Source organism: Cheilinus undulatus, linkage group 6 (assembly GCF_018320785.1).
Source record: "Cheilinus undulatus linkage group 6, ASM1832078v1, whole genome shotgun sequence".
Lineage (NCBI taxonomy): Eukaryota > Metazoa > Chordata > Actinopteri > Labriformes > Labridae > Cheilinus > Cheilinus undulatus.
Genome location: NC_054870.1, coordinates 25,958,231 through 25,972,257, shown reverse-complemented (window position 1 = coordinate 25,972,257; position 14,027 = coordinate 25,958,231).

The window sequence follows — 14,027 nt, the reverse complement described above, 5'->3', positions numbered from 1 at the left end:
TAATATCAGGTTCTCTGTATATACTCTGCCCTTGCCAGTGTAAAGCCTCATTCTGCATGAGTTACAACAGCATGGCTTCACAAGCCTGGATGCAGTACAGATCTGACAAATAGGTCACATTATGAAGCACAAAATACGACAAGTGAAACCCTGCATTGTTGACCAGCTTATAATGTAGATCAAGCAAGAATGGCAAAGAATTCCACTGTTATACTTTAACTATTAACTGTCCGCAGTCTCATGGCACCTTCAGTGTTATTGGATGAAAAGGTGATTCAATACAATGGTAAACTTGTCCTTTTTTCTGAGCATATTGTTAACATCAAATTCAGAATGTATGATCTATAATTACAAATCAGAGCACTTTATCGGGTTAGGAATAAGATAAATAGTTAAAAAAAAGAAGGCATTACATGAATTAATAAGTATACAGTTCACAAGTGTTTATTGAGTGCAAAGCAGAGAACAGAGGGACAGATGGATAGTAAAGGAAGAGATTTCCAGTTAAAATCAAGACAGAGATTCCAGTTTAACTGGAGATGTGGGAGGACACAAACACAGTGAGAGGTAACACTCAAACTGAGAAGCAACTATACAATTTACCACATATATTCAAGGTATGATCATAAAATTATAGTTTGGTTGATCAACATGGGTTAACACAGAAATACACACAGAGTCAGTTTTATATGCATATTAAAGCCTGTTGGGATTCACTTCTATTTCCTATAATTTCAGGCACATAAAATTATATAGAGATAATCAGATAGTTCAACTTGCTCATCTCATTTTTCATTTTTTACAGAGGTATATCGGTGTTTGACAGACAGAGCTGGCTGTGACATACTCTCACACACCCCCACACACACATTCATTTACATCCCTCCATGTGAAGTATGTCTAACACCAGGGGAAATCACAGCAGCAGCTCTGTGATGTTGCACACAACACGTAGTATAAACAAGCCATAGGGGAGAGCAATGTTGTCACTGTTACTATATGCATATATGCACATAAACACTCATTCAGTCATTGTTGGCCACACGCTGTTGGCTTTTGGCTGCTTATAACTACATTACAAAAGCAAGCATAATTTTATATGTGTTAAGTCCATTTTGATAATACATTTTGAAATTGATCTTTATATTTATGAACTGTGCCAATGGCTGTATGACTGTATATGCCTGAACACACTCTGCTTACTGCATGCCCATCCTCCACCACACCTGTGTATTTTTATTCTGTTCATTAGCAGAGCATGCACATGTGTGGGTTCACTCATGTGTGCCATTGCACAAGGTCAGCCAAACTGAAGACTATTAATCAAGAAAGCTATTGCTGCCAAGGTCTGTTTAGCAATTAGTATTGGATTATGTGACTCGGGGGAGGAGTCTAGCCTTCTGCAGCCTGATGTGCATCACAAAAATAAGCATCACAAACTGCAACTGTCTGCGCAGAGTGTCTTCTAAAAGTGTTGTTTTCTCTGAGCACCTTCTGGTTATACCACCTCTGGCACCACACAGTAGTTTGGTTCATTAGCTTCAATTAGCAGTTGAAGTGTTGCTGGTTACCATCTGCTGTGTGTTTTGAGGAATTACTCTGAATGAATAACATGTTCTTAGCTATAACAGGTATTACGGTAAAGTCAAACTGGCCTTTGCAAGGATAAAAGTCAAGCACACATACAGCCAGATCTCTGACAGCCACTGTAGGCCAAGCCCTAAGCACTGAGGGCAAGTGACAGTTTTTCAGTAGCGAGCCAAGCCCTCTTTACATCTGTTCTCTCACGAACACACTCAGACACACATCGAGGGGTGATTAGGGTCAGTGACAGGGTGCAAGCAAAGCCCTTTCTCTTTCTTTCTTCATCTCTCTTTCCCTCCCTTTGCCTCCCTCTGTCCTACACCATCACCTCGAGGTGCTCTGGGGCTGGTGACAGGGGCCCCTGAGGGCCAAAAGCCTGTCGGACACTGACAACTGACCGTTGACAGCCGGTCCCAAAGGCACCAGCACACTCAAATACACAACACACCAATGTCTTTTCCTTTTCTTCACACTGATGCTCTCCTCTCTTTCTCTGCCTTTTCAGCCTTTGTGTCTTGCTCTTTTAGTCTGTCTCTCCCTCCTCCCTCTCTCTGTGACTTAAACTGCTGACCCAGGAAGTTCCTCCAGAGTTGACTATCCCAGGCAGCCCTCAGCTCCTCTCAAAGCCCAGGGCTGGCAGCTTACACAGGGGAGCTAAATGCTTCTGACCGCCTCTGAAGCCCTGGAGGTTTGGGAGGACATGGGGCTACTGCAATGCTGGATAAATTTGTTTAAGTACAGTAGGGAAGGTCTGATATGAGGTGGTTTTTATCAAATTAAAAAAATACCCAGAGGATGAGTGGCTCAAACCCAGTTAGTTGGTCTTGCATTATGTCTGAAAGTATGGCTGCTCATTGTTTGCGGGAAAATTGTTAACCTTGCTGCTGTCTGTCTTGGACGGGGCACTCTTGAAAAGAGTTTTATTTTAAAATTTGAAAAAGGCTTACGCAAATAAATGAATGAAAAATGGGGCTGTCTGATGATCAAAATATTTGATCATGATTCATCACAGAATTTCTTGAGTAGTCTTGAATAATTGCATCTTTTTATCGCAATTTAAAACTCTTTTTTTTTTTTTTTTTTAAGTCTGGCAGCCGACCATAGATGTTACAACCTTGCAGATGCCGCCTCTTTCAGAACAGAAATAAGTAATAAAACTTTAAAAATAACATCAGATTAAACTTCCAGCTAGGTAAGGGTAGGGGTTAGGGTAAGGGTTAGGATACCAAAAGATAGAAGTCAAAAACCTGATTACAAAATGTTTAATAAATGCGAGTAAACAATCTGCTTACAAGAAAAAAGCTTGTCATCCATGAAAACACTTTAAAGCAGCTACTGTAGCTAAGACTTACGCTAAGCTAAGCTATGTTTGATACATATGTAATGCAGCTACATTGGCAACTCATTGGTTGCTACTTAGCCAATGTAGCCAAATCTAAAACTAACCCAGCTACGTTAGCTACGTGAAATACTTAAGTTTTGTAGATAGAATAGTTCCAGTGCTTACAGAGCTAAATCTAAAGCTAACTAAGGTACATTAGCTTATGTTACATTTGTTTTAGCTGCTATGTTTGTTATGTAGCTATATTCGCTTTAGCCACAGTTGCAAAGTCTCACATTGCTAAAGCTATAGTTACATTGGCTTATGTAGCATTTACTACTACTAAATCCCATATGTGTGGAATCTCCACTATGAAATTGTTAGTAATAATATCAGGTGCAGTGTCTCATGGTAGAGTTAAATCATTTAGTGTTAAAGGTTATAATAAAAAAAATACTGGTTGAAACTGTTCTGATGTCTGTGCAAAGAGGAAACTGTATATGGCGATAAGGTCATTTATGGAAATCTTGGACACTGTGGACTCTGGGTCCAAGAGTTTTACAAGTCTGGCAAAAAAAAAAAAAAAGACTTGAAAAGTTTTTAAAAGTGTTTTTTTCCTGTTATTTAAAAAAAAAATACATATTTAGAAACATAATAAAATGTCCAGTTTTAGATTTTTGGAAATCATCATATTCTGCAGCAGGATAACCTTTTAGGAAATGAACTGTGGTTGTAGTAAGTAGAAAGTTGCTGAGCAAGGCCTCTAATTCCCAAACGAGCAAAGACCCAACACTGAGTCATTATATAGTCATAAAGCAGCTTGTGTATCTGGAAAAAGACAGAATCTCTGCGAGCAAATCAGCAGATATAAACCTTCAGCAGAGTGTTCCCCATCTCCGGTATTTAATGGAATGTAAATATTAAAAAATCGACCTTCTGATCTCCCTTCCTCTACTCAAACTCTCTAAATGGGTTATGAATAATTAATGGTTGGCTACTTTTAGACAGGGGCTGTCAAAACATCTATTGATGTAGTTTAATTTAGCACACACACTCACACAGACACAAAACAAACTGCCACTGATAAATGTTGGAATGCAGTTTCAAATAATCATGTATAAATCAAAGAATTACTTGTTTAATGCATCGGTAACAAAAATGCCTATGTAGCTTTATGTCTAAACTACACACACACTAACACACAAACACATATGCCCTTAGTTACTCCCTTAGTTCATTAATAATAGAACAGTTTCTAGGGATTATTACTTAGTGCTGTGTTAAGGGTGACCTCAGATGACACTGCCCTCTCTTAAACTGTAACAACACACTGGAGAGTGTGATGTTATACTGAATACAAGCACAGTCATGACTCAGGTGAAGATATAATTGGAGTGTGATTTGTGATTCAGTTGCACCAGCCTTGACAGATTGTCTATTGAATACAGAACCCAGATACACATTGTGAAAAGTCCCAGTGCTGTTGTACTTTATATCAGCATTCATGGAATCACTCTAATCCAATCAGATTTCTTGGTCTGAACTATTTTTTTCTTTTTTGGAATAAAGCCCCACAGTTAAATTGCAGATAAAATAACTTTACTGAGTGTGAAATCAAACTAAAGTGGAATAAATGTCGATACAATATTTATGTATATTGCTGCTTTATCTCTAAAGTGTTCCAACATTCAGTGAGAACCAAACCCTTCATCTGTATTCAGGAAAAGAAAGCCACAAAGACAGCCAAATATAAAAGCACCCTGTATGCTGATGTCAAGGCTAACAGGAAAAGGTGGTGATATCAGCATTGATGTGGTTTGACTATAAAAGTTCTCCAGGGAGGGTTTTACAGGTATGACTACAATGATTAGCATAATAATCTTTATCATATGAAGGAAGCATTACAGCAGCTATTTTTCCTGGGGTTTACTCAATTCTAATGTGACAATACAAAACATACTGATTATTATCAACATCTGATATCCTCTTTTCTATCATTAAAACTGCTATAAATGTGATGATCTCCTTTGATCAGCTTCACCCTAAGTGACAGGACTTAGTAAAGCTTTCAGACACTGTTATAATTGACGTGGCTCATTTTTAACATTTACCTGATCCAGACGGCTGCTTTAACAGAGACGTCTGGTGCTTCTCTTTAGCGGCTGGCTTCACAGACTTATCTGTGTGTGTCCCATTTCTTGACTTTCTTAGGACTGCTTCGTATTCCCAGTCACATTTCTGACAGGCTGATATGACGGCATTAACTCAGCAAACATGAAAACATTAGCATTAGCCGCATTAGTCCGCTAGCCGAGCCTCGTCACTTGTGAATCCACTACTGAGGCCCTGCAGACAGCGCTCTGCTTTTCCACCTGCCTCCTGTTCAATGACAACCAGGCTGATCCAGACCCAGCTCTGCTTTCATTAGTTTCTCCATTAGGTCTCCATTCACAGCAATCTTGAAGAAGTTTCAGTCAGCCACTACTGGAGAATGTATACAGTCGCAACATCTGGTTCTGTGTGCACCTTTCAGTAATGGTCCATTATAGTCAGTTTAGTTTGCATACTTCAAGTGGTAAAATGTTCAAGATTAAAGTATGTGATACAAAATAGAGGAAATTGCATTGGAAGAAGAAAATGTAGCTTTATGAAAAGTACTTTAACATTTTTTTAAAATTCATCCATTCTCTTTTTTCAGTGAAAATAAGCCTTTATAGAGCCTGTAGCCTACCTTATCTTAGAATACATGGTGTCTAAAGCTGGATTATCTCTTAATTATTATGTTTTTATTACCTTCTGTTTTGTATTCTCTAAGATTTGTTGATCTTTTCCCAAAACTGTAAAGTCCATAATGTTGTGTGGCTGTCAGGTCATAATGCCCTTTTCTATTGAGCAACAAAAACTAAAAAAAAACTAAAAAAATAAAAATGGTGGGCCCTTTTTTCTACATTTTGGCACATCTGAGTATTTATGTTCACGGTTGCAAACAAATACACCAACATTGTGAACTGTATCCTTGTGATACGGACAAGCCTGTGTGCTTTTATTCCAAGATGGGAATCAACTGAGGTTCAGGAGCCTTCAGGAGGGTTATCTACCCTCATGACTGAGGTGTACCTCTTTTTTAAGTCACCCTACCAGCATTTACCTAATTTAACATTCTCCTTCAGAAAGAGCAGCCCTCTAAATGACAACCATACAGTGAGGCACAGTGGGAGGGTAGAATATATGTCCGCTTTACAAAATGTGTGATAAGTTTCAATCACATACTTTAAGATGATTTTAGCTGTTCAGCAGCTTGGCTTCTCTGATTTTACACATCCCCAGTAATGATGAGTGACCTATGAACACTGAATATCTTGATTGTCATGGGCTGTATTTACCACATGACAGCATATAAGACCATCTGTGTAATGAATCCTACTCTCATAGACAGATGGACTTATACATACGTGGCTAAAAATAAATTATTCCAGAGTCACGTGAACTTCAAAAACATCACGTCCACTATGTCAGATTGTAAAATATCTGTCATTTGAACCTACAGTGATGAGGGTATATGGCTCTCATTTGCTCCTCCTGTTTCTTCAGGAAATGTGATGTTAGTGTTTTGTTTGCAATGCATGTTGTTTTTTTTTTTTGTTTGTTTGTTTCTGGCACATTTGAAGCCTGTTTTTGAACCTTTGAAGCACTGCTTCACAAGAGGCCCCAAGTAGTCCTCAACAGTTACTGACACATTATGTTGAATAAGTGTTGCAGCCATTTCCAGCTCCACTCTACTTGTTTGCAAAAATATTTGGTAGAAAGATGAGAAAGGCGTCAAAGCATTTTACATTTCAGACATTTGTCAGAGGTATTCTATTTGCTTGGGAAATTGCTTTGGCCCCTGGATACTTCCTGAGAGCAATTACACTAATAAACATTGCAACAGGGAGTATGAAGTGACAGTTTTGAACATTTTCAAGCCCAGTTCAAACTATCTTTTTCATGGGTGTGCCACATGTTCTCAAAACCTTTTTATTGCTTTCAAAATAAAAGTTGCCAGGCAGACTTGATAGGCTAAAGCTACCATTAGGGTCCTCTTCTGTAAAATTAAGCTAAAGCTAATAGAGCTACATTAGCCTCATAAGCTATGTAGATAACAAAGCTCTGTATCTAACATAGCTAAAGCTAATGAATTTACATTAGCTACATTAGCTTTGTAGGTGACATAGGTAATGTAGCTATGCTAGCCCAAGCTACATATGCTAAGGCTCATGTTGCTAAAGCTAAAGGTAACCTATCTACATTGGCTTATATTGTAAGGTTAATTTCGTCTGTAACTAGCTATGTTAACTTTAGCAAAGGCTAACAAACAAAGCCAGAATTCTCGTAACAACTTATGAAACAGGTATATGCATAATTTAATTTCTGAATTAGACCTCTGTTTTTTTCTGTTTTATTTTTGAAATGTTGCTTATGCTGTAATGTAATTGATGTTATTTCATGAACAAAATGACCAGACTTTGTTTATGAGTTATGTGGAATTAAAAAAAAAAAATTAAAACTAAAAAGATGTTGCACCATCAAACTACGTCAATTTTATTCTGACAGAGGCAGCATCTCACAGCAGGTGTCTGCAAAAGGTCTGCAACCGGACCCTTGGTTGGCAAAGCATGAGAACTGATTATATGTGTGACACACTTAATATGTGAGAGCTTGCTTCACTGCTCAGTACAGACTAACATCATCAAGCTTTTATCTAAGTTGTCCTGGCAGCTCTCTGTCTCTCTTATGCTCTCTTTTCATGATTTTTTTTAATTTTACTTTTTTATTGAATTTATGTTGGCAGGATTTGCTAATTTCATATTTGGTCTATTAGTTAATTTGGTAGTGCTGTGTTAAAATTATACCCTTTGATATGCTGCTTCCTAGGGAATACCAGATGTTATATAAAGTTTGACCACTCCTTCCTGGAATACTATCTCAGGGTGTTCACAAAGGAAAAAAAAATCATCCAAATAATGTACCCCTCTAATAACCAAAGGAAAAAAACAAGGGTCATTAAAAATAAAAAGCAACTCTCCCCTGCTTACCAAGACTGCTTCAGATTTTTGCTTCTGCAGCTCTTTTTCTATTGTGCTCCGTCACCCTGCAGCCAACCAGCACACCAGCAGCTCTCCTCCAACACGGAGCTGGTAAGCACCCTCAGCTCTTGTCCAGTCATGAGCAGTCACCTAAATCACAGCAGAACAGATGCACACACCCATCCCAGGATATGCAGTACAAATTGTGAAATACTGATGATGATACAACGCGGATGATAATAACACACAAATTAACCCACCATTAAGCATGACTCACAGTCAAAACTCCTTCTCCTTAATTAATGGAAATTAAATGATAATTACCCTCAGCTAGGTTTGAATTACGGCTTAGTAATTGATGTCCAGACTTTTATTTTTTGAAACCTGTTTCTTTGTTTGCCACATAAACCAGTTCAATTATTAAAACAAAAAATATATTGGATTGTGATTTTTTTTTTTTTTTTTTACCATTGATGAAAAAAGGTTTGCAGTCTTGAGCAGAGTGTCTCTGGAAATAAGAATTAGCATACTCATAAGGAATTTCTTATAATTCAGCTTTAAATGAAAGAATGAAGAAGTAAAGAAAAATGACTAAAAAGCACCCTAACACTTTCTAGGTTTCCAATCATTCAGCAAACACTTACAGTAATACTTTAAGCAGCTTCAGCCAAGAGGAACAGTCAGTATTGTTTGCTGGAGCTTTTATGAATAAAAAAAAGGATTTACAGTATTTCATGTTCAGCTGCCAGCAGGCCACAACACATAGCCTATAAATAACTAACCATTTAATAATTTTCTCTCACCGTGTCTTTTACACCACCAAAGCTACTTGAGTTATTTTGGAACCATGTGTCAGATACCAAGTTAACAAAAACCAGGCAACAGCTGTCTCCCTGTTTCCCTTCCCGCCCTCTTTACTGTATGAAGAGTTCTCCCTGTTCTCTTTATTGTTAACAGTTTCTGTCTTTTTAAATATTTTTTTCATTGTGGGAACTAGAAACACAGGCTTTCTAGCTAGAGATGGGCGATACCAATTTTTAAAATTCGATATGGATACTTTTCAATGTAATTTCATCAATGCTGATACCGATATGATACTTTTGAAGAAAGAATAATATATTGAACTCAAAAACTTTCAAAAGCTATAAATTTCAGGTACATAAAAAGGCATATGCATGTCATTCAGAAATACATTGAGGGAGAAACTTCAATTAAAACAAAATATTTGTGCAAACAGGTAAAAAATAAAATAAATATTATCAGAGCACAAATGTGTATATAACATTGAGATATCAACAACATAAAAATGCCTAATTTCATTTTGTTTAATTCAGAAAGAAGGGCTTTAGCAGACACCTATAGCCACTAGTTTCAAGCAAAAATGTAAAAAAAAATACAAGTCATCAATGATTTTTATAGAAATATATATCTTTTTATGTTTCTACAACTCGGTCTTACATTTACATTTTATGGTATTGGCATGTGGTTTCAGTATTTCTTATGTTTTCTTTCAATTTTGAAATTTACTGGAGACCACATTGAGTGAGAAAGGCACCCAGGTCCACATCACAGACTTTAAAATGAATTCATATGAGAGCAAGTAGAGTTGCTGTTACTCATTTATGATTGGTCTCCAAAGTCACATGGTACGGCAGGCTTGATGCCCAATTGGTCTCCGAATTCATGTGACACAGATGAGCAGTAAAGCCAAAACAGTCTTGAGGAGAGAGAGGCAGGGGAGGACTCAGGGGAGAAGTGGTGGTGAGACGTATTTGAAAGTCAGCTAGAGGGATTGAGTAATGAGTGCTTATTAAATATTGATATATCGATACTGTAGTATCAATACTCCCACCACTATTTCTAGCATTTTTATTCAGTTTGTGTGTAAATATGTAAATAATGAAAAATGAAACAAAGCTGGGGAAGAAGAGGACTCTGCATTCTAAATCCTGATTTATGCTTCTGCATTAAAACTACACCACAGGTCGGCATAGCCCTGAACGCTACTCAAAGGTCTGTGCACATGGCTGATATGCACCACCTAAGAATTGTCACCACAAATTGAAACAACACGAAGTCGAAGCTCTGCAGTTGGTCTGTAGGGTATCACTTAGTGACTGCATGTCTCTGATGTCTACAGGTATATTGTCTATGATGAAGAGTGAGAAAATATTTTCAGGCAGCATTATAACTAGTAAACCCTACTTGCTGACATCCGGAAATATAATACATGCATTACATCATGTGTTGCCCCCCCCAACGCCATCAAACAGGTCTCTAGCAGCTTAGCTGATCTTTCCACCCTCATCAAGCCCCAGGCTAAAAATCTCATAATGATGTTTGACTCTGCACTGTGAAAGCCAAGTGAAATCAGTGGTTGAAACCAGTTTCTCTCAGCTAATAAACGATCGTTAAATTAAAACCGATCCTCTCTTTTTCGTGGGTTTTGGAGTTCCTTGAGGTAGGAAGAGGTGTTTCTTTGGTTGCACTCGTGTGAAAAGGGGTATTTTATATCAGATTTTGAGGTGGATTGGAAGAAGAGCCTGAAGGATAGGTGTGATGTGATAATATATCTGGACTCTGTTGAGGAGTGCATTACAGTAATCCAGCCCAGAAAAGACAAAGGGGTGGATGAGTTTTTCTGCTCCTGGGAGAGTGAGTGAGGGACTGAGTTTTGTAGGGGTGTGTATTGGCAAGAATCAGGCAATACCATACGTATCCCGATACAAGGGTGCTGATATCGATATCTCGCAATATATACTGCAATATCATGAGCAAGGTGATATATTGCGATATACACAGTATATTTATGCCACAAATGCAGCAGAAGTTGCACTGCTGGGCATGAGCAACTGGCTCACTCAGATCGAAGTCTTGCGTGATCTCGTCTAAGCAGAGGAGAAGAGGGAACAGTCAACTGCTTGCTGCTAGCTGGTGGTGCCTGCCGCCTACTAGTGGTCAGGGGATGAAACTACACCACAAACTACTGCACCAACAAAGCAAATTATTAATTAAAAATATTGTTACTGCATTTGAAAATATTGATACAGTATTGCACTGCAAATATCACGATAAATCAGTGTGTCGATATTTTCTAACACCCCTAGAGTTTTGTAATGTAACGGAGGTGGTTAAAAGAGGTTTTACAGAGATGTTTGATATGGGCTTCAAATGTCAAATGGGGGTCAAATTTCATACCAAGGCTGGCGACTGTAGAAACTGAAATCACACAAATCTTTCTTTAGTAGTGTATTTTAACATGCCATAACCCACCCCAAACCAGGAGTCCAGAACAAAGGATTATTTTCATCTTGTTAGCTGTTTTTAAGATTTGTAAAGCAACTTTTCCTGTCTGTAACTACAAACCACTTTTAGGTGTGTTTTGCCTCGGTGGCCCTTCTATTTGGATGTTTTATACACCTGTCTGTATTGTGTCATGTAACTAAAAGATCTACTCAACTCAACTTGTGTTACTAAGTCCAAGGCTGAGTATTTAAATTCTATTTTTTTATGTCCTCCATTTTTAAAAGGATACTAATGGACTTTTAGGCTCTGATGTATTAAAACATGTAAATTCCTCAGGACCCAAACACCCAGAAATCTCGTGAGATACCATGCGCCTTGCAAGATTTGTTTTCCCACCTTTTCTTCTTTATAAGATTTCATGCTGCTGTTCCTGACCCCAGATTGAAAACTACTGGCAGCTTAAGCCAAAGGCTTGTGGGTGATGAGCTCCCTAAGTGCTCCTCCAGTCTGCCAGCTCAGTGCAGTATTGAAGAGGTCCCAGCCAACAGTAGCAGTTAGCTGAGCCTTTATTTATGAAAAGGGATTTGCTCTCCTCATGTTAAGTAGTTCGCATAAAAGCAGCCAAAGCAAATCTCTAATACTTCCTCCCTTTTTTCTTTCTCCCTCTATCCCCCTGTGTTTCAGGAACTTGAAACCAAAAGCTGCTGGGTAGCTGCCTAGCAGGGTTTTTGGCTGCTGGCTTATAGTCTTTACATTATAGACCATATTCATATTCTGAGGCATACTGTAAGAACAGTGCAGCAAAGACAAGCTGTAGGAAAGTGCAGTTAAACTTTCAGAAAGTTTTAATCTGACTTCCTTTATATCTTTTACTTCAGCTAAGCATATCCTATATGTAGCTGTTAAAACCCATGCGATACCTGAACTTATCTACGCTCCCAAAATGTCAAAGTCTAATTCTCTCACCCCCTTTGATTCTCGTTAGAAAACTAATTGGTTCGTCTATCTGACTGTCTTCTTGAGGCATTGAGATCAACATGGTTGTACTTTTTTTTTTTAGCAATTTTTAAGGATATTTAGAAAAATGATGGTGCTGGAGAAGAGCTAGAGGTTGGAATTTTTTGAATGTAGAGAACTTGCCGCTAGCTTTTCAAAATCTCTGGCCTCATTATTATTACGGTCCACTGTCTTTTCTGCAGAATAAAAGAACTTAGAAAGATTGCTCCATGAATACATTTATCAGATACAATAAAGCTTACAAGCTGAGTATGACAAGCAGCAGAACTTATTAGTCCTAATATATCAAAAATAGTGCAATAATTTAATCTTTCAAGCCCTAATTTTTTAGCCTTTTGTCTCGCCTGTACTTTTTGTCTTAAAAATCTTGTAAAACATCAAACCTGTGGTGCACAGTCAAACTCTAAACATCCTTTTTTCAGAACAACATGGCCTTTAAAGATTATATGTTCTGCAGCATTCCACTTGAAATAAAAAAAAACATATGGGACTATAAAGACAAGAAAAAAATGGAAATGGAAACTCAAAGATTTTTATGTGTGCACAAGCTTGTTCTCCTATCTCTTGGGGATCAGAAGTCCTGTCTGCAACGGCACAGAGGGCTGTATCACTTCTCTGTTTCTCTTTCTCTCCATTATGAGATATTCAGACTGTCTCCACCAGGATCTCTGTTGTAACCTGTAATTTCCACATGCACTGTCTGCGCCATGTTCTACAGTGTCAGACCGAAGTTTAACATGGACAAAGTCTCAGAGACATCACCCATTGTTTCCTGAAGGGGTGTTCTCAAGCACAGTCATAGTAGTTTCTTGAGTGTCCACTTGCCCATGTTAATATACTTACATTAACAGCAGAAATAAACATGTTTACAGCCTGGTAACAAGCACTACACTGATTAAAAGTTAGTTGGAGATAGCACTCCCAACATAGCAAACACAACTTTTTGTTCTGCATTCCCTTCATTGTTCAACATCCAAATTTGCAGCTTGGGATTTATTCATTTGTTTCACCGCAGCTTTTGAGGAACTGCTCACTTTTCACCTCTAAATGCTCTCCCTTGTAGCAGACAAGATGACTCATGAATGTTTCTTATTACAAAGGGAGTCCAGGAATTCAGGAATCCCCAATGTAATGAGAAAATGTCAGGCCTGCATGTGTCCATTCATCTCTCTTTGGATCTGCCATGACTGGCTCTGTTCACTGTCCTGCTCCACTGATCATTGAGCTGCTGGGGTTTAGATGCTTGGCTCAAGGGAAGGTCAATAGTAGTTATTGATCGCAGGGTTACTGTACGTTAACCCCTCCACTCAGCCCCTCCACCCCCTGCAATTGTTCGTGAAATATAGCAGGCAGGATGGTCACAATATCACCAGAAGAATGAAAGAAAAAGGAGCAAATCACAGATATTTGAAGTCCTTCAAAGTGAGCAAAAGGGTTACTGCCAACAGATAGATATCCATCACAGTAGAATCAGGCAAATTAATGTTCTAAGCAATTCTAGCAAATTAAGAGTGAATATGTGCTCCATTTACATGTGCAAAATTACAGTTATCCAACAAAACTGTTTGAAGTCACTCCACTCCAACTGTTACCAGTGAATTAATAATTTCTCATCCTTACCATTTTATCTATTTACCTGTTTCCTTTTATGGATCTTCCTGCTGAGTAAGAGGTTCTGACCTCAGGTGGCTGCTTACAGACAAGACAATACTACCGAAGCCCATGAGCATACAGAGGGTCAAGAAACCATCAGTAAGAATCATTAATTCTACAAATAGCTTACACTGCAATAA